We start from the raw sequence: 22,961 nt of genomic DNA, 5'->3' as shown, positions 1-22,961 counted from the left end.
AAAAAATGTATTGGACTGTTAGGCTGGATATAAAAAGTCTGCACACCCTTATTAAAATGGCAGGTTTCTGTCCTGTAAAAAAATCATACTAAAAAGAATCATTTCAGAACTTTTTCCACCTTTTATGTCACTCAATCCGTACAAATCTATTGAGAAACAAACTGAAATCATTTTGAGGGTTCTGGCCAGGAGTATGCATGCCTGACCGCCGTTCCCAGACAATGGTGAATCCTCACAGCGCACAGTGCGTGACCTGGGAGGACTCACAAGTCTGCAGTCACACATCCCCAGGTCCAGCGCTGGGGACTCATCTTTAGGTGATTATTATACTTGCTATTGGGATCTGTTCATTATTTTGACATATAGGGCGGACTCTAGCTCTATTAAGGGTTTGTCTGGTTATCACAAGTTAGAGCTTTTTGGCTTTTTAAATGTTCTTAATATATGCCTTGACTTATATACAAATAAACATTGAGTTTCTATTGATGATCCATCTTATTGCATACTTTTCCCTTATTATCATTAGTTTTCCATTCAGTATAACCGCCATTACACCCCTCCACACATTATTATGGCCTCTAAACAACCGTCAACACAATATGATGACCGCAACACAATCCTTTACATTGTCTAATGGCTTGCACCCAGTATAATGGCCCCATTAGTCCTCCAAACAATATAACGGCCCCCACATAGCCTTGAAACTATATAATGCCTTGACATAGCCATACAAACTGTATAATGGTCCTCACATAGCTCCATAGCCCTGCAAACTGTATGATGGTCACCACAGAGCCCTGCATATAGTATAATGGGCCCCACATAGCCCTGCAAACTGTATAATGGTCCCCACATAGCCCTGCAAACTGTATAATGGTGCCCACATAGCCCTGCAAACTGTATAATGGCCCCCATATAGCCCTGCATATAGTATAATGGTCTCCACATAGCCCTGCATATAGTATAATGGCCTCCACATAGCCTTGCATATAGTATATAGGCCTCCACATAGCCTTACAAATTGTATAATGGTTTCCACATAGCCCTGCAAACTGTATAATGGCCCCCACATAGCCCTGCATATAGTATACTGGTCTCCACATAACCCTACATATAGTATAATTCAGAGGTGTAGCTACGTTTTCTGGCATCCTTAGCAAAAATTCATTTTGGCGCCCACCCCCCTCCCAAGGACATATGCGATTTGCACACTTAGTCATGTACCCATGAGGTCTTCTCTCTAATGTTCTCAATGTTCAGTGAAAAACTGAGAGAAGCAGGAAGAGCAGCTAGTTGTCACAGGACCATAAGAATGAAAGTCGCATATGAGTGAAGTGTCCATGTGATGAAACCTGCAGAGCTGCATCCTGACATTGCAGGCTTCCGAATTCTCACAACTAATGCACTGCACACTTTTAGGATTCTCCCTTGCCGGTGGACAGTCATGTCAGCACAAGCATGCGATTTGTATACTTCTGACCACAATCCGACTAAACGTGCCCGGCCTCGCTCAGTTCATTTTCATTAAGTGATGCCACACATGTCTAGTCAGCGCATGACTGCATGTATGTAAATCACCAGCACGAGAGAATTGTGACAGCGTGCAGGGCGCACTGTGAGAACTCAGAAGTCTGCAGTCACATAGAATGACTGCAGACTCAATACAAACCTGGACATCCCTTTTAATGCTCCTAACATAAATAAAAAATATGAGAATTAGTCAGTATCACAAATAACATTTACATCCAGGTACCTTATAGATGAAGTCATCTCTGGACTCGTTCTCGTTCTTTTCTTCACCTTGTCCAGACCCCATGATGAGTTTTGTCATCCACAGCTCGTCTCTGCAGACTTCCATCTTCTCTGTTTTTTTCCAGAAAATCTCCACATGATGCCCTTAAAGATAGAAGTGTAATTATAATGCTACTGATTAAAAAATTGCCCCTCACTATATTGTCTGCACAAAATATGACCCCCACATTGTCCCTCTTTTGGTACATGCTCTTTACACTGACGACTTCCTTCCATACCCAACCCCTCTTCACACCATCCTCTTATACTGTGTCCCCCCTATAGGGCCCAGTATTTACACTGTACTCTCTCATCACACTCTCCCTCCTTGGTATACTGTCCCCTCCTGGCTGTGCCCTTACACTGTCCCTCCATGCTACACCCCACTACTCAGTTTCTATTCTGTGCCCACTCACTTTACTCCCCCATACTGTCTCCTCACACTATTCCCCTCCCTCCTCATACTGTCTCCTCTCACATACCCCTGTTCACCATACTGTCTTCTCATATATTTACCCCCTCACTTTCTATACTGCCTGCTCACCTGACTCCCCATACTGTCTGCACACATCACATCACCCTCACTCCCCGTACTCTGTCCACATACCTTTCTCACATCGCTACTCATACTGTGTCCACATACATTCCCCCATTCACTCCCCATACTGTCTGCACCCATCCCCCATACTGTTTCCTCATAAATGCCCTCCATTCCCCCATACTATTTCCTCATACATGCCTCCCATTCCCCAGTACTGTTTTCTCATACATGCCCTCATTCCCCCATACTGCTTCCTCATTCATGCCCCCCATTCCCCCTTACTGTTTCCTCATACATGCCCCCATTGCCCTGTACTCTTTCCTCCTATATGCCCCCCATCTCCCCCTTTGCTCTTCATTTTGGGTCCTCAAATCTTCGCCACACATAGATCCCCCATCATCACTACAAATTTCCCCACACACAATAAATAACCCAATCCCCACTCCGTACCTCCACACACACATTAAATCCCCCATCCCCACTCCAAATCTCACCCCACACACAATAAATCCCCCCATCCTCACTCCAATTCTCCCCTCACATAATAAATCCCCCATCCTCACTCAAATTCTCCCCACACACAATAAGGCTATGTGCCCTCGTTGTTGATTCGTGTGCGGATTTTTCCACAACGTTTTTGAAAAATCTGCAGGTAAAATGCACTGTGTTTTATCAGCGGATAACAAGCCGATTTATTGCGGATTTCCAGCGTTTTTTGTTCGGATTTCACCTGCTTTTTACCACTTGCGGATTCCTATTGAGGAGCAGGTGTAAAACGCTGTGGAATCCGCACAATGCTATATCCCCACGTTGCGGATTCCTGTGCGGATTTTTCGGCACCGTTTTTGCAAAATCCGCAGGTAAAACACACTGTGTTTTACCTGGGGATTTACCTCGGATTTACCTGTGGTTTCTGTGCGGATTCCACATGCGGTTTTACACCTGCGGATTCCTATTGAGGAGCAGGTGTAAACAGCTGCGGAATCCACAAAAAGAATTGACATGCTGTGAAAAATACAGCGCGGCATTATCCGCACCATGGGCACTTCGGATTTGGTTTTCCATAGGTTTACATGGTACTGTAAACCGGATGGAAAACTGCTGCGAATCCGCAGCGGCTAATCCGCTGCGGATCCGCAGCCAAAACTGCAACGTGTGCACATAGCCCACATAATTGACATGCTGTAGAAAATACAATGCAGAGTTTCCATGCGGTATTTTGTACACCATGTGCACTGCGGATTTTGTTTTCCATAGGTTTACATGGTACTGTAAACTGGATGGAAAACTGCTGCGAATCCGCAGCAGCCAATCTGCTGCAGATTCGCAGCCAAATCCGCAACGTGTGCACATACCCTTAATCCCCCATTCCTACTCAAGTTATCCCCACACATAATATATCCCCCATCACCACTCCAATTCTCCTCACACACATTCAATGCCCTCATCACCACTCCAATATTCCCCACACATAATAAATCCCCCCATTCCCACTCAAATTCTCCCCACACATAATAAATCCCCCTATCCCCAATCAACTTCTCCCCACACACAATAAATCCCCCCATCCCCACTTAAATTGTCCCACCCCGTGCACTTAATCTTCGGTGTTTTCAGCTCCACTGGAGCACTTACCACCAGTGTCCACCTCTACCAGTGCAAGTGAGTGACGTCAGCAGCATAGTCGCATGATCTGATCACGTTGCTCACGTTGCTCTGACCCGGCAGTCAGAGCCTCAAGTGCATTCTCGCTTCTGTAAGATGCGAGTACAATTGATGCCTAGGCAGAGGCGGTCACTTACAGCTTGGGGATCCTGTGCAAGAAATGTGTGGCGAAAAAGCTATAGTGTGTGTATATATATATATATATATATATATATATATATATATATATATATATATATATATATATATATATATATATATATATATATATATATATATAGCCACACACACATACATGTGTATATATGTATTATGTATATTGCCGTCCCTTATTATACAGTGCCCTCTCTTGTTATGTACAGTACCGTCCCTTACATATTGGATTATGTAGAGCCCTGTTTTTTATTACATACCATCCTCTTTTGTTAGCTGTATAATGCAATTATGGCTGATAGAGCAGAGGAAAGCTTCTTTTCTAATGAAGGAGCTGATGGTCTGGTCGTCTCGTCACCGGCTCCTCTATCAGCAGTCATTTTATATCTAAAAGGAGAGGTGACTATGTAATAAAAGAGGGCGCTGTGAATAACAAAATAACAAGAATACACTATGTAAGAGAAAGCACTGTACATAACAGCAGAGGAAGCTATATAATAAGGGACGGCACCATATATAACTGAAGAGAATGGTCCGCAATAAGGAACGGTGTTATACATGATAAAAGAGGAAACTATGTAACAAAGGATGGTGTTATACAGAATTAGTGAGTACACTATATACTAAGGGACTGTGCTATATATAATAAGTGAGTGCACTATACACTAAGGGACTGTGTTATACATAGGTATGTACATTCTATACCAGAGGTCTCAAACTGCATTCCTCGAGGGCTGCAAACAGGTCATGTTTTCAGGATTTCCTTGTATTGCACAGGTGATAATTTAATCATCTGCAGAGAATGATTCCAGCACCTTGTGCAATGCTAAGGAAATCTTGAAAACATGCATTGTTTGAGGCCCTCAAGGGATGCAGTTTGAGACCCCTGCTCTATACCCTCCCCATCATTGCCCATTCTTCCACTTCAATCATTTCCTCCTCCCCACCATACCCATCATTGCCCTCTCCATCACCCCATCCTTGCCGTCTCCTCCCCCTATACACACAACACCATTTACCTCTCTGCACATTCCCCTGCAGCGCTACGCACGCACGCACACACACACAGACGCACGCGCACACACACACACACACAGACACACACAGCACCTCTCACCTGTCCGCACGCTCTCCCGCAGCTGAAGCATCACCATCGGCAGCTTCCTCTCTCTGGCACAGCCGGCCGCTGACTGATGACATCATCCAGCGGTGCTGCTGTCTGTGTGAGAGAGACGAAGCACGGCATGAAGCAGGAAAGATCCCTGCACATGCGGCCGGCACGCTGCATCTTCTCTGTGCCGGCTGTCAACTTGACATTCGGCACACATAACAGCGGACTTTCAGTCAGGCGGTGGCAGAATGCAGCCACCAGGGGAGACACTGCTGACAGCCGGATTATGAGGCCCGACTGTGCCCCCCGACGGCTGTGCCAGGGGCACATGCCCCAGCTATCCCCCCTAGATACGCCTCTGGTATAATGGTCCTCACATAGCACTGCAAACTGTATAATGTTCTCCATATAGCCCTGCAAACTGTATATTGGTATCAACATAGCCCTGCAAACTGTATAATGGCCCGCACATAGCCCTGCATATAGTATAATGGTCTCCACATAGCCCTGCATATAGTATAATGGTCTCCAGATAGCCATGCAAACTGTAAAATGGCCCCCACATGGCCCTGCATAAAGTATAATGGCCCCCACATAGCCCTGCAAACTGTATAATGGTCTCCACATTGTTATGAACTGGTGGCCTAGGAGCAGCATGAGACGTACTCTGGAGAAGGTGGTACCTGTACTGACCGCAGGCCCTGAACTTAACACCGCAACTAGAAATAGCCGTGGAATGTACCTATCACTCCCTAGACATCTCGACACAGCCGGAGGACTAATTACCCCTAGAGATAGAAAAGGGAAAACTATCTTGCCTCAGAGAAAATTCCCAAAGGATAGACAGCCCCCCACAAATATTGACTGTGAGAAGAGAGGGAAATAACATACGCAGACTGAAATCAGAATTTAGCAAAGGAGGCCACTTCTAGCTAAATAGAAAGGATAGGACAGAGTACTATGCGGTCAGTATTAAAACACTCGAAAATATCCATCACAGAAAATACAAAATCTCCACATCTAACTAAAGGCATGGAGGGTATATCTGCATCTCCAGAGATACCAGCTTGGCTAAACAAATCCTTATACAGACCAAGCTGGACAAGACCAAACATGGAAAATAACTAGAACGATCAGGCCCACAGCATGTGGACTGCAGAAAACAAAGCCAGCACTTATCTTTGTTGATATGAACAGCAAACAAGAGAGACCAGGCAGGGAAGTGAATCCTCCAGGAAACAATGGACAACTGGCACTAACTAAAGGGTCAAGCAAGACTAAATAGCCCAGTCAGGATTGCAATAAGTGGACACACCAGATGAATGCTGCGATCCCAAGACAGCAGCACTACCACTTATAACCACCGGAGGGAACCCAAGAGCAGAATTCACAACACACATAGCCCTACATATAGTATAATGGTCTCCACATAGCCCTGCAAACTGTATAGTGCCTCCACATAGCCCAGTAAATGGTATAACGATCCCAACATAGCCCTGAAATCAATTTTATGTCCCCCACAAAGCTCTCCATACAGTATAATGGCCTGATTTAAAATAAATAAATAAATAAATAAAAGTACTCATCTCTCTTCATTCCCCACTCCTCTGGTCTCTGCAGCTCGTGTTCTGAACCTCTGCTCTCAAATGTCAGAGCTCAAACGCACAGGGAGAATGATGGAGGATGGAGAATGATGGAGGATGGAGCTGATGGCTCTCTCTTCCATAATTACTTTTCAACTGTATCAACATCCAGAATGCCGATAAAGTTAAATGTACAATGCTAGGCCATGGGGGACCAACTCACAGGCCCCATAGCAACCACATGGTCTGCTGCTATTAGTGGTATGCCACGGCTATAGGACTGTTTCTCAGCAACTATAACTGGATCTTTAGTCAAAAAAGACGGAATTCTGAACAGTTCTAAACATCAGTTGATTTTGCAAGTCTTGTGCAAAAAAGATGAATAGAAATATGAATTTCACCTTTCAGCATGATAATGTCCATAAACATACCTCCAAATTAACAAAAAAAGGCTTCTCTAGAACAAGATCAGAGTTGTGGAATGGCCCTTCCAGAACCCAGATCTGAATCCAATTGAAAATGTGTGGGATGACCTGAAGAGGGCGCTGTACTGAGGAGATGCCCTTACAATCTAACAGATTTGGAGCACTACTGCAAAGACTTGTGGAGAAAGATTGCCAATTCTAGATGTACCATGCTGATAGACAACTACCCAAAAAGACTTAGTGCAGCGCCCCAGAGACCTGGTCGTTGCAGTAACGTCGCTCTGCCACTAAGGGGAGTGATGGTACGTCTGATTGCACTAAAGGAGTTCACCTGACCAGGTATCACAGTCACACATTACACTTCACACTCTGGCCACCAGGGGGAGCAAAGGGTTCTATGTATTAGGCCACTCCTCACACTTGGGTAAAACTGGGGGTTGGATAGGAAGTTAGGGAGAAGCTGACTGGGTTTTGCCCAGGCAACACCTGGTGAGAGAAGAGGTTGCTTGGGAAGATTCAGGGGGGTCCCTGTCACGGGTGGGATCCTGACAGTGGCCTAGCGAACAGAACAGATCGTTACGGAGCCGCGCCTGCTCTACATTGCGGCGGTATCTTAAGAAAGGACAAGAAGCGAGGTTTATTGTGGAGAAGTGAGAAACGAGATCACAGCAAAAGGCGATAGAACCAGTAGGAGTCGTGCCCCGAGATCGGCAACATCCTACTGAGCACGCCCCCTGAGGAAGCGACGAGATTTGCACGCGAAACGCGCGTTGGGGTCTGCGATCCAGGATCCACACAGGACGCCTGCACACATATGGGTAAATAAATTTATCTAACTATGTTAGTTGGTTTTCACTGCCTTATGATATGTGGGGAATTAACTTGACAACGCTCTTAGAAGTATACTGCTTGGTTCTATCGCCACTTGCCACTGTTAGCAGGTCCCATGTGTGTGAGAGTACTTATTGACATGCACATGTTTGGGAAGCAGTGTTTATTGAATTCACTTGTGCTCTGTGGTCCCCTGGATCGCCTTTTTGATGTACCTAGGATATAGTTGCTACTTACTACCGTATGACATAGTTTTATGTATGTGATTTTCTGAAATAAAATTTAACCTTTTGTAAATTTATATTGGCTAGTTTTGACTCTCGGTTCTCCTTAGTATCATTACTTATATTAAGAGTCGCCATAGTTATGTGCTATATATAACTGACGCCTTTATTGTCCTCATCCTACTGAGGCGCGTAGCCGGTGGCCGGAATGCCGAGGAAGTATTGGGCTCTAAGCATTACTTCAAACCAACGGCAGGACAGTTAATTATAGGTTGGCTGTCTCACCTTTACACCTAATGAAGACAACGGAGGCAAATTGTGGGAGATGGGCGTCTCTAGGGTCCCTATAAAATAGCTCCAGCCCTACCCCGTCATACGGGTGCGTCCTATCCAAATCATCTGGGGGACGGAGAGAAAGAACAGAAACATACATGACAGTTGTGAGGACTATCCCGTGGTGCTCAGCAGGGAAATACTACAACACCCAGGCGCTAGTAGGTAGGCACTGATTTCCACCTGCAAAGGGAACTCTGGATGTGCCTTCGGACCGGCCGGTCTCGGACAGCCCTGTTAGCAGTGCTCTGGATTGCGGATCCCGAAGCCTTCAGTAAAGAGGTAAAGAGACTGCAACCCTGTGTCCTCGTTATTTCATCGCACCACGCACCACCACCTTTAATTGGACGCCCCTTAGCAGGGTCACGCACCGGGTCAGGCCACCGTGACAACCCCAAGACCGACAGAGAGAGGCCCGGTACCGAGTACCCCGCGGCCCTGCGTCTGGGGGCGCTCCACTTAACACGACAATAAATTGAAAGTGTACTTCAATGACAACCACATTATTTTCACTCCTTCATGACCTTGGGATTTGCCGTTTTTCCGTGTTCGTTTTTTGCTCCCCTCCTTCCCAGAGCCATAACTTTTTTATTTTTCTGTCCATATCCATATGGCCATGTGAGGGCTTATTTTTTGCTAAACAAGTTGTACTTTTAAACGACATCATTGGTTTTAGCATGTCGTGTACTAGAAAACAGGAAAAAAATTCCAAGTGCGGTGAAATTGCAAAAAAAGTGCAATCCCACACTTGTTTTTTGTTTGGCTTTTTTGCTAGGTTCACTAAATGCTAAAACTGACCTGCCATTAAGATTCTCCATGTCATTACGAGTTCATAGTCATAGTCATAGCCTTTCCATAGCCTGGACACATGATTGTGTCGGCTCCCTCCACTTGGCCACCAACGCTCGCCCTAGGTGCAGAAAGCACAATAACCAGGACTGATATCATCCCCTGTTCCCTCTGGGATTTGTAAAACCATACAGGGACTATACAACCTGAACTATACCCCTGACCCTATAGGCAAGACAGCACTGTCTACCCTCACTCCCACTGAAGAATACCAAGCCACTTGGGGACCATACAGCCTTATCTGTACCCCAGACCCAGTATATAAAACAGGATTGATTCCAGCTGGGACTGCGTTTACATTGCACGGGCAAGCACCTATACCATACCAATTTGGTTACATAACTGCGTCCTTTTCCAGACTCAGCAAGCACACAGTGTCCTTACTGTAATGAAGTCTATTTGGGCGATTTTGTGATCAAGGCCACGGGCTGGCCGAAACGTTATTATCGCCTGTCGCTATTTGCACAAACTTTTATCCTAATAAACTTTTGGCATAAGCATCTTGAAATATACGAGTGCAGTGATCTTTTTTGTATATTACGAGTTCATAGACACCTAACATGTCTGGGTAGTTTTTTAACTAAGTGGTGAAAAAAAATTCCAAACTTTGCTAAAAAGAAATGCTCCATATTCCGATACCCGTAGCGTCTCCATTTTTCATGATCTGGGGTCGGTTGAGGGCTTATTTTTTGCGTGCCGAGCTGGTGTTTTTAATGATACCATTTTAGTGCAGATACATTCTTTTGATCGGCCGTTATTGCATTTTCATGCAATGTCGCGGCGACCAAAAAAACGTAATTCTGGCGTTTCGAATTTTTTTCTCGCTTTGCTGTTTAGCGATCAGGTTAATGCTTTTTTTCTATTGATAGATCGGGCGATTCTGAACGCGGCGATACCAAATATGTGTAGGTTTGATTTTTTTTTATTGATTTATTTTGAATGGGCCGAAAGGGGGGTGATTTAAACTATTATTTTATTTTTTTTTTTTCACTTTTTTATTTTTTACTTTTGCCATGCTTCAATAGCGTCCATAGGAGGCTAGAAGCTGGCACACCTCGACCGCCTCTGCTACATAGCAGCGATCATCAGATCGCTGCTATGCAGCAGAAATGCAGGTGTGCTATGAGCGCCGACCACAGGGTGGCGCTCATAGCTAGCCGGGATCAGTAACGATAGAGGTCTCAAGGACCTCTATGGTTACAATGCAGAAGCATCGCTGACCCCCGATCATATGACGGGGTCAGCGATGCGCTCATTTCCTGCCGCCTGGCCGGAATCGGTAGTTAAATGCCGCTGTCTGTGTTTGACAGTGGCATTTAACTAGTTAATAGTTCAAAACAGCTGACATGTCCCGGCTTTGATGCGGGCTCACCGCCGGAGCCCGCATCAAAGACGGGGGTTCTGACCTCGGATGTACTATCCCGTCCGAGGTCAGAAAGGGGTTAATTTTATTTTTTTATGTTTCCATCCAAAAAGATTTCCGTTTGTTTTGCAGTGGATTTGTACAGATTACAGGTGACTTTAAAAGTGGAAGAAATTCTAAAATGTTTCTTTTAATATCCACTATAAGTCCTGTTTTACCTTATTTTATCTAAATAATTTTAGTTCTATAAAACTAAGAGAAGAGACTGCAATCTGCTCATGGTCGTTTATTTCATGCCGGTGCCCTTATGCTGATTTATTGACAGATTATGAAGTTCTGAATTTCTTGATTTCAACTTCCCCAGTGGACTCGATCTGGAGAGAAGTGGTCATCGGTGACAGCAGTAAGGGGCTATTCCTGGTTCTGCTACATCCGCCTTCTGGAGTAATAACGGTGTCTACGTTTATGACCTAGAAGAAGCCAATGTATAAATATAAGGTTGCCCATTGCCAAGAATTACATGTATAGCATTATAATGGAGGTTATACTGTTTAGTGTAGGCTCAATAACATTTACCCATTTTATGGGGTCTGCGAGTCCTTCTCCTTCTGGGATAGGATCTCCTGCTTTTCTTGTGAGAAGCCATGATGTCTTGGTGGTACCAGGCGGGTTGCTAATAACTTGTGGGCTGCCAGTAGAATGTCCTACACCCTGAGGCCATTATGACAGGTAGAACGCTCTCTCATTACCTAGTATCTGTGAGGTCACCTGTATGATGTAAGGGAATGTTGGCTAGATAGGGTTGGCCGCTCTGTTTGTGAATATGGTGGGGGGCATGGTTCATTAACCGAATTGCTCAAGTAAAAAGATTAAATAAATATATATATATATATATATATATATATATATATATATAGCCGGTTTCACACGTCAGTGGCTCCGGTACGTGAGGTGACGGTTTCCTGACACTGACACACGTAGACCCATAAAAATCAATGCATCTGTGCAGATGTCATTGATTTTTTGCGGACCGTGTCTCCGTGTGCCAAACACGGAGACATGTCAGTGTTCGTGGGAGCGCACGTATTACACGGACCCAATAGAGTCAATGGGTCCGTGTAAAACACGGACCTCACACGGACGTTCTCCGTGTGGCGTGCCGGAGACAGCGCTACAGGAAGCGCTGTCCCCCCCACATGGTGCTGAAGCCGCGAATCATATCGTCTGTGCAGCAGCGTTTGCTGCATAGAAGATATGAATAATAGCGTTTAAATGAAAGATCTATGTGTCCGCCGCCCCCCCACCCCCTGTGCGCCCTCCCGCTGTTCAGAAAATACTCACCCGCTCCCACGTTGGCTGTCGCTGCTTCCTCTCTGCCCCGCGCCTTCTACTGTATGTGGTCACGTGGGGCCGCTCATATACAATCATGAATAGTCGGCTCCGCCCCTATGGGAGGTGGAGCCGCCTATTCATGATTGTAAATGAGCGGCCCCACGTGACCGCATACAGTGGAAGCCGCGGCCAGACCAGGAAGGAGCGACAGCCAACGAGGGATGCGGGTGAGTATTTTCTGAACAGCGGGGGGGCGCACAGGGGGTGGGGGGGCGGCGGACACATAGATCTTTCATTTAAACGCTATTATTCATATCTTCTATGCAGCAAACGCTGCTGCACAGAAGATATGAATCGCGGCTTCAGCACGATGCAGGGGACAGCGCTAAACTTTAGCGCTGTCTCCTGCACGCTCCGTGTGGTACCCACTCGCCACACGGGTGGCACACGTGTGCTGCACGTATGGCCTACGTGAGCTCACGGGCACACGGACACGGATAACTCCGGTACCGATTTTTTCCGGTACCGGAATTATCTGGACGTGTGGGACAGCCCTAACACACACATTATATATATGGAATATTAAATTCTCCTAATAATGCCCCCCAAAGGTCTTATGACCTGGTGATCCACACACTATGTGAAATAAATTGGAAATAAAAACATACATAAAAAATAAATAAAACCCAAAACAAAAATAAATAAATAAAAAAAACCTGCTAATCAAAATCATTGTTACCCAATCACCCAATCCCTTTGTGGATATAAAAAACAAAAAAAAAAAATCTTTTTACACTTTCTGGGTTTGTGCACACGTTTTGGATTTGGCTGCGGATTCGCAGCAGTTTTCCATGTGTTGTACAGTACCATGTAAACCTATGGAAAACCAAAACCGCATGGAAACGCTGCGGTTTATTTTCCGTAGCATGTCAATTCTTTGTGCGGATTCCGCAGCGATGAACACCTGCTCTATAATTGGAATCTGAAGGTGTAAAAACGCATGTGAAAACCGCACAAAAACTGCCGTAAATCCATGGTTAATCCCCAGGTAAAACGCAGGGCGTGTTACCTGCGGATTTTTCAAATTCTGCGCGGAATAATCCGCACATGAATCCGCAACGTGTGCACATAGCCTTTATTTTGATCCTCCTCTTTTAACAAAAGCTGTAACTTTATTTTTCCATCAACAAAACCATTTGAGCTATGGAATATTGATTGACGCCGTTCATTTTATCATATCATCTACCGAAAAACAAAGGAAATAATTCAATGCGATAAAATGGTGAAAAACATGATATTCTGAACTCGTTTTTTGGGTTTTGTCTTTACAGCGTTCATTGTGTTGTAAAAATGACCTGGGAACCTAGGTCAGTAGGTCAGTATGCTCTAGGTCAGTATTATTATGGTGATGGCAAACTTCCTTTTTATTTTTTTAAAGTAAACAAAAATTCAGAAGTTTCTACAAATTAATGTGTTTTTTTGTCACCAAACTGATGTTTGCAATGATACTATTTTGGGGAAGAAAGAAAAAAACCCCGTAATTCTGAAGTTTTGATAATTTTTGTTTTTTTTGTTCACCAATCAGGTTAATTTCAGATTTTTGATAGGTGAGTTTTATGAATGCATTAATACCAAATATGTTAATTTATTTATTTTTATAGTAATATTACTAGCTTTTTAATTAATTAAACAAAGATCAAAGTGAGGGTAGGTTCACACGAGCGTCTAAAAAAAACATTCAAATTTGTTTTTACAGAAGCAGCTATTAATTATTTACAAGACCCTTTACGCTTTCTTTTTTACAGAATTACAATGTATCCATAAAAATTGAATGCTACACTGTAGCTCCGCATGGTGTCAGTATTTTTTCACACCCATAGATTAGAACATTAGAGTCTCCTTCGATTTACAGACTAAACTCGTGTTTGTCGCCATTTTTTCACACACAGATTCGGTCAGTGAAAAAAATTGCTCATCTGCTCTGCCCCGTTGAATAATATTGGTTTGAATGCTGTCTGCTTTTTCATACACAGAATACTATTCTAAGACTGAAAATATGGTTGTGTGACCGTATCCTCAGGGCCGCCATCAGGGCACTACTGCTCTGAATGGCGTATGGAGCCCGGTGAACAGAGGGGGTCCACATCGGGCCCCCTCTCTTCTGCTCACCGGGCCCCAGCTGCAGGATTCTGCAGGATTCTGCGGGTGCAGTAACTCAACCTGCGTCCGAGACGCAGGTTCAGTTAAACTCTATTGTGGGCCCGCACGGCAATAGTTAAAAGCCGCCAGCCAATAGGAGGCTGGCAGCTGACGTCAGCACACACGTTACCGGCGTATGACATCATTGTCATTCGCTGGCAAGTCCCCGCTTGAAATGCCTGGCTTGGACATCGCCACTGGAACGCGGCCAGGTAAGGAGAAAGTGTTTTTTTTATTATTTTTATTGAAAGCGCAAAGCCTCAAAATGTTTGTGCAGCAAGATGGAGCCACATGGAACATGTGTCTTCTGCCTGCCCCATCTGTCTCCTTCCTGCATCATGATCCTGCACCATGTGAGATGGTGGAGGATGGAAACACATGGTGCAGGATGGAAAGAGATGGGGCACGATGGAGACACATGGTGCAGGATGGAGAAATGAGGCAGGATGTACACAGATGGGGCAGGAACATGGGGCAGGATGGAGACAGATGGGGCAGGATGGAGACAGATGGGGCAGGATGGAGACAGATGAGGCAGGATGGAGACAGATGAGGCAGGATGGAGACACATGGAGCAGGATCATGGGGCAGGATGAAGATAGATAGGGAGGGATGGAGACAGATAGGGAGGAATAGAGACAGATGGGGCAGAACATGGGGCAAGATGGAGACAGATAGGGAGGTATGGAGATAGATGGGGCAGGATGGATACATCTGGAGCAGGATCATGGGGAAGGATGGAGATACACGGTGCAGGATCTTGGGGCAGGATAGAGATGGGGCACATATATACCAAGATGAGGTCCAGGATAAGCAACATCTACACCAGAATGGAGCCAAGATGAGGGACATATACCAGGATTGGTAACATATATATGAGGATTGGGGACATATATACCAGGATGAGCCCAGGATTGGGGGCATATATACCAGGATGGATCCAGGATAGGGAACATACAGTATATACCTATATACCTGGATAGGTCCAGGATGGGGAACATATTTCCCTGGATTGGGAGCATATATGTCAGGATGGGGCCAGGATGAGGGACATAAATACCAGAATGAACCCAGGATAGGGGACATTGCTGTATAATGCTGAAAGGGGGGAAACACATATTTCCTTCTAGGATTTAGAATGCTATGAGGGCCCATACATCTGACCAACATGCTGGGAGGCCCTGGTCCAAATGTTGCAACAGTGTCCATTGCACTCAATGCCACTGTTATTTAGGTCTATTATATTTTTCTCTTATGGGCCAAAGACTAACAGCCATATAGTTGCTAACTACCTGTTTGTTGTGCCCGGAGCCCATCTGGGAGGTCACATACCACTTTTATAATCGATTCTGCTGTTTCCATTGGCATCACATAGACAGAGCAGCTGCTTTTCTTCTGCTCAGTTGATGGGCTGTGGCGTGACTGCTGATGTCATGCTGATAGACAGTCTGATCCCCGCTGTCTAACTAGGGGGAGCTGGGTGTCAATCAGCATGACATCAGCAGTCTCACCTAGTTGACAGAGCAGCTCCAAACAGAAGCAGCGTAGCCTATGTTGATGTGAAGCAGCAGAATCGCCAGGAGTGGTCTGTGATCTCTGAGCTGTCGCCAGTCAGATCTTAGGCAAAAAAATTACTTGGCACTCCGTATTTGAAAAAAATGATTCCTTCTTTATTGTACATCTAGACCAAATAGATTAAACTAATGGTATGTGCACTCGATGCGGAAAACGCTGCAGATTACAATGTAAACCTATGGGAAACAAAAAAAGCTGTGCACATGCTGCGGAAAAAAACGCACGGAAATGCAGCGGTTTACATTCCGCAGCATGTCACTTCTTTCTGCGGATTCCGCAGCGGTTTTACAGCTACTCCTATAGAACACCGCAGTTGTAAAACTGCAGTGAAATCCGCAGTAAATCCGCTGTAAATCTGCAATAAATCTTCAGCAAATACGCAGCGTTTTTGCCCTGCAGATTTATCAAATCCGCTGCGGAAAAATCCGCAGTGGACCATTATACGTGTGCACACAGCCTAAGGCCGGTTTCACACGTCAGTGGCTCCGGTATGTGAGGTGACAGTTTCCTCACGTACCGGAGCCACTGACACACGTAGACCCATTAAAATCAATGCATCTGTGCAGATGTCATTGATTTTTTGCGGACCGTGTCTCCGTGTGCCAAACACGGAGACATGTCAGTGTTCGTGGGAGCGCACGTATTACACGGACCCATTAAAGTCAATGGGTCCGTGTAAAACACGTACCACACACGGACCTTCTCCGTGTGCAGTCCGTGTGGCGTGCAGGAGACAGCACTACAGTAAGCGCTGTCCCCCCCACATGGTGCTGAAGCCGCCATTCATATCTTCTGTGCAGCAGTGTTTGCTGCATAGAAGATATGAATAATAGTGTTTAAAAGAAAGATCTATGTGTCCGCCGCCCACCCACCCCGTGCGCCCCCCCGCTGTTCTGAAAATACTCACCCGACTCCCTCGCAGTGTTCTGTGCTGGCCGCCCCTTCTACTTTATGCGGTCACGAGGGGCCGCCGATTAGAGTCATGAATAGGTGGCTCCACCTCCCATAGGGGTGGAGCCTCCTATTCATGACTGTAAATGAGCGGCCCCACGTGACCGCATACAGTAGAAGGCGCGGCCAGACCAGGAAGCATCGACAGCCAACGAGGGAAGCGGGTGAGTATTTTCAGAACAGCGGGGGGGGGGGGGGGGGCGCACAGGGGGTGGGGGGGCGGCGGACACATAGATCTTTCTTTTAAACACTATTATTCATATCTTCTATGCAGCAAACGCTGCTGCACAGAAGATATGAATCGCGGCTTCAGCACGATGCAGTGTACCAAACGCGTGGGTACCACACGTGTCCTACGTGAGCTCACGGGCACACGGACACGGATAACTCCGGTACCGATTTTTTCCGGTACCGGAATTATCTGGACGTGTGGGACAGCCCTAAACGTTTTCGGTCCGTCATAGGACCTTCATCAGAATTTCCTTATTGGAGATAACTAGAGTATACATAAAATAGAAAAACGAAACAAGACAAGATCAACAATATGTCGTGGAATACAAAATACATGGGAAAATGTTAGTATGATTCCACTTGTCAAACGATTTGACGCGATAGGAGATGATCGAAGATATTCTATCCAAGGGTGCTTACAGTGAACAAGAAGTAATAAAAACTGTTTCAGTAAAAGTAACATGAACTAGGTGTGAAAGCATGGAAGTACCTGGAAAAGAAACACTTTGTTATAATATCGCGGTTGAAGAAAGTGAATCCACAGGTAACAGTTTTGTGCTGTAAGAGAAATTACCAGTTTTGTGCTGTAGGGAAAATAACCCTAAGAAAGGGTTAATGGTAGTTATGCTGTGACTAGTGACATTAAGGTAATTGTAAAAATAATTATGAGAAGTAGATACCTGGATGTCATATGAAATTACGGGAATAAAGGCGGCTGTATGCAGTCTGGTGATGGTAATGCCAACTGTAGGAACTGAAAGGGTAAGGAAATCAAGGTATATATGAAACACCTTACATGATTACTGCCTGTCAGATCTTAGCCACGTGAGAAAACAATAAAATTGTCCCAGATAACCCCATGAAGGTTTTGCTCAGATATTACAGATTTGTTGCAGGTTCTTGGTGTGGACTTCACGCCAAGTATCATGGAAAATGTAGATTACAATATATGTGGATGAAGTTGCTATCTACATATGTAAACTAAGACCTCATTCACAAGTCAGCGATTTTTCACATGCACAAAAATAGTCTGATTTCCCTCTGTGCTGGATCAGATTTTCCTCAGTGTTTGGTCAGTGTGTCAGCTTTTACCATCAGAGTTTCATCATTTTTTTCTTATATGAAAAAAAAAGTCTGATGTGCTGTCTGATTTTTTTTTTAGTGACCCATAGAATTTGATTGGCAAGTGTGATCACTGACGGACCAAACTCGAACATGTCTCCTAGATTTGGTGTGGACCACTCTGTCCCAAAAAATGCACAGCCACGAGAATAGTCATTAGACCAGGGTCACACTATTGTATATTCTCTCATACGAGATAATTGGGACAATCAGGGCCGCCATCAGGGCATTACTGCCCTTACTGGATTATGGGGCCCGATAAGCAGAGGGGGCCCGCATCGGGCCCCCTCTCTTCTGCTCATTGGACCCCAGCGGCAGGATTCAGTAAATGAACCTTTGTTCAAGACCGAGACACAGGTTCAGTTAAAATCTATTGCCGTGGGGGCCTGAATGGCAATAGTTAAAAGCCCCAGGCAATCAGAGGCTGGCAGCTGACGTCAGCGCACACGTCGCTGGCATATGACGTCATTGTCATTCGCCAGTGAGTCCGTGCTTGAAATGCCTGGAGGGAACATCGCCCTGGAGCGCGAGGAGAAAGTTTTTATTTTTTATTTTTAGTAATAGTGGCAAGCCACAATATGTTTCGACAGCACATGTTTCTCCACCCTGCCTCATCTGTCTCCTTCCTGCCCCATGATCCTGCAAAATGTCATCATGGGGCAGGATGGAGACAGATGGGGCACGATGGAGACAGATGGAGCACGATGGAGACACATGGTGCAGGATGGAAACACATGGGGCAGGATGGAGACATGGGGCAGGATGTAGATGGAGCGCCCCCACGTTAAGGGCAATGGGGTACTCGGTACCGGGTCCTTCAGTTCGGGAGGTGTCACGGTGGCCTGACCCGGTCCGTGGCCCTTTGAGGGGCGTCCAATCAATGGAAAGTTTGTACGGTGTTTGTGACGCCACCTGTGGTACTCGGTCAGGGTGACCGACGCTGCTTAGGGGTCCGCTGGGGTGATGTTATGGCAGCTAGATGGTATACCTTCCCACAGTTGAAGTGTATCCCCAGGGCTTCCCAGAAGTGGCGATGGTGATGGTGGAAGATGTAAGGCGCAGTGAATAACGAGGACACAAGGTTGCAGTCTCTTTACCTTTTACTGGAAGCTTCAGCATCCACAGTCCAGGGTACAGACCACAGGGTAGGCAGAGTCCGGCCGGTCCTAAGGCACATCCAGAGTCCCCTTATCCAGGTGGAAATCAGTAGCCTTCCTACTAGCGCCTGTGTGTTGTAGTCCCTCCCTGCTGAGCAACTCGTTAAGGTCCTCACAACTCTCGTAGATGTTCTAGATGTTATTTCTTCCTCTCTGTCCCCCAGATGGTATGGATAGGACAAACCCGTATGACTGGGATGGCCTGAGGCTTGTTTATAGGGACCCTAGAGACACCCCGACCCCCACAATTTGCCACCGTGTCTTCTTAGGTATTAAGGTCGGGCAGCCAACTTGGAATTGACTGCCGGTCTCTGAAGTAATGCATAGAGTGTTCCAGCTACGTGCCTCAGAAGGAGGCTGCCGATCTCGGGGCAGAACTCCTCCCGGTGTTTTCTCCTTGTGCTGTGATGTCGTTTCTCACTCTCTACAACTCAGTTCTCTTCGTGTCCTTTCTTAGGATGCTGCCGCACGTGGGGTGTTGTGACCCCAATGGCGAGGGTCTCAGAGGAACGTGGAAGTCTGCAGAATACAAAAATCCAGCTCATAGGGCAGTGGTAGCTGGGTTGACCATATATCTACTCCTAACGCCAACACTAGAAGTAGCCGGGGATCATTCCTACGTTGATTCTAGATGACACGCTCCAGCCGGAGAATCTAGCTACCCCTAGTAGAGGAAAACAAAAGACCTTTCTTGCCTCCAGAGAAGGGGACCCCAAAGCTGGATAGAAGCCCCCCACAAATAATAACGGTGAGGTAGAGGAAATGACAAACACAGAAATGAACCAGGTTTAGCACAGAGAGGCCCGCTAACTGATAGCAGAATAAAGAAAGATAACTTATATGGTCAACAAAAACCCTATCAAAATCCACACTGGAAATTCAAGAACCCCCGAACCGTCTAACGGTCCGGGGGGAGAACACCAACCCCCTAAAGCTTCCAGCAAAGGTCAGGATATATATTTGGAACAAGCTGGACAAAAATACAAAACCAAAACAAAATAGCAAAAAGCAAAAAGCGGACTTAGCTGATATAACTGGAACCAGGATCAGTAGACAAGAGCACAGCAGACTAGCTCTGATAACTACGTTGCCAGGCATTGAACTGAAGGTCCAGGGAGCTTAAATAGCAACACCCTTAACTAACGACCCAGGTGCGGATAAAAGGAATGACAGAAAAACCAGAGTCAAAAAACTAGTAACCACTAGAGGGAGCAAAAAGTAAATTCACAACAGTACCCCCCCCTTAGTGAGGGGTCACCGAACCCTCACCACGACCACCAGGGCGATCAGGATGAGCGGCATGAAAGGCACGAACTAAATCGGCCGCATGAACATCAGAGGCGACCACCCAGGAATTATCCTCCTGACCATAGCCCTTCCACTTGACCAGGTACTGAAGCCTCCGCCTGGAGAGGCGAGAATCCAAGATCTTCTCCACCACGTACTCCAACTCGCCCTCAACCAACACCGGAGCAGGAGGCTCAGCAGAAGGAACTATAGGCACAATGTACCGCCGCAACAAGGACCTATGAAATACATTGTGAATAGCAAACGACACAGGAAGATCCAGACGAAAAGATACAGGATTAAGGATTTCCAATATCTTGTAAGGCCCAATAAAACGAGGTTTAAATTTGGGAGAGGAGACCTTCATAGGAACAAAGCGGGAAGAAAGCCATACCAAATCCCCAACGCGTAGTCGGGGACCCACACCGCGGCGGCGGTTGGCAAAGCGCTGAGCCCTCTCCTGTGACAACTTCAAGTTGTCCACCACATGATTCCAGATCCGCTGCAACCTATCCACCACAGAATCCAGCCCAGGACAGTCAGAAGGCTCCACATGACCCGAAGAAAAGCGAGGATGGAAACCAGAGTTGCAGAAAAAAGGCGAAACCAAGGTGGCGGAACTAGCCCGATTATTAAGGGCAAACTCAGCCAACGGCAAGAATGTCACCCAATCGTCCTGATCAGCAGAGACAAAACACCTCAAATAAGCCTCCAAAGTCTGATTGGTTCGCTCCGTCTGTCCATTAGTCTGAGGATGGAAAGCAGACGAAAACGACAAATCAATGCCCATCCTACTACAAAAGGATCGCCAGAATCTGGAAACGAACTGGGATCCTCTGTCTGACACAATATTCTCAGGGATGCCGTGCAAACGAACCACGTTCTGGAAAAACACAGGAACCAGATCGGAAGAGGAAGGCAGCTTAGGCAAAGGAACCAAATGGACCATCTTTGAGAAGCGATCACATATCACCCAGATAACGGACATACCCTGGGATAGCGGAAGATCAGAAATGAAATCCATGGAGATATGTGTCCAAGGTCTCTTCGGGACAGGCAAGGGCAAGAGCAAACCGCTGGCACGAGAACAGCAAGGCTTAGCTCGAGCACAAGTCCCACAGGACTGCACAAATGACCGCACATCCCTTGACAAGGAAGGCCACCAAAAGGACCTGGCCACCAGATCTCTGGTGCCAAAAATTCCCGGGTGACCTGCCAACACCGAGGAATGAACCTCGGAAATGACTCTGCTGGTCCACTTATCCGGGACAAACAGTCTATCAGGTGGACAAGACTCAGGCCTATCAGCCTGAAATCTCTGCAACACACGTCGCAGATCCGGAGAAATAGCTGACAAGATAACTCCATCTTTAAGAATACCAACAGGATCAGCGACTCCCGGAGCATCAGGCACAAAGCTCCTAGAAAGAGCATCGGCCTTCACATTCTTTGAACCTGGTAAATACGAGACAACAAAATCAAAGCGGGAGAAAAACAATGACCAGCGGGCCTGTCTCGGATTAAGGCGTTTAGCAGACTCGAGATACATCAGATTTTTGTGATCAGTCAAGACCACCACACGATGCTTAGCACCCTCGAGCCAATGACGCCACTCCTCAAATGCCCATTTCATGGCCAACAACTCCCGATTGCCCACATCATAATTTCGCTCGGCAGGCGAAAACTTCCTAGAGAAAAAGGCACAAGGTTTCATAACAGAGCAACCAGGGCCTCTCTGCGACAAAACGGCCCCTGCTCCAATCTCTGAAGCATCCACCTCAACCTGAAAGGGAAGTGAGACATCGGGCTGGCACAAAACAGGCGCCGAAGTAAATCGGCGTTTCGACTCCTGGAAAGCCTCCACGGCAGCAGGAGCCCAGTTAGCTACATCGGAGCCCTTCTTGGTCATATCCGTCAAAGGTTTCACAATGCTAGAAAAATTAGCGATAAAACGACGGTAGAAGTTAGCGAAACCCAAGAACTTCTGTAGACTCTTAACTGACGAGGGCTGAGTCCAATCAAGAATAGCTCGGACCTTGACTGGGTCCATCTCCACAGCAGAAGGGGAAAAAATGAACCCCAAAAAGGGAACCTTCTGTACACCAAAGAGACACTTTGAGCCCTTGACAAACAAAGAATTTTCACGCAAAATTTTAAAGACCAACCTGACCTGCTCCACATGCGAATCCCAATTATCAGAAAAAACCAAAATATCATCCAGATAAACAATCAAAAATT

The sequence above is a fragment of the Ranitomeya variabilis genome, chromosome 4, assembly GCF_051348905.1.
Source record: "Ranitomeya variabilis isolate aRanVar5 chromosome 4, aRanVar5.hap1, whole genome shotgun sequence".
Classification (NCBI taxonomy): domain Eukaryota; kingdom Metazoa; phylum Chordata; class Amphibia; order Anura; family Dendrobatidae; genus Ranitomeya; species Ranitomeya variabilis.
This window is presented reverse-complemented; position numbering follows the sequence as displayed.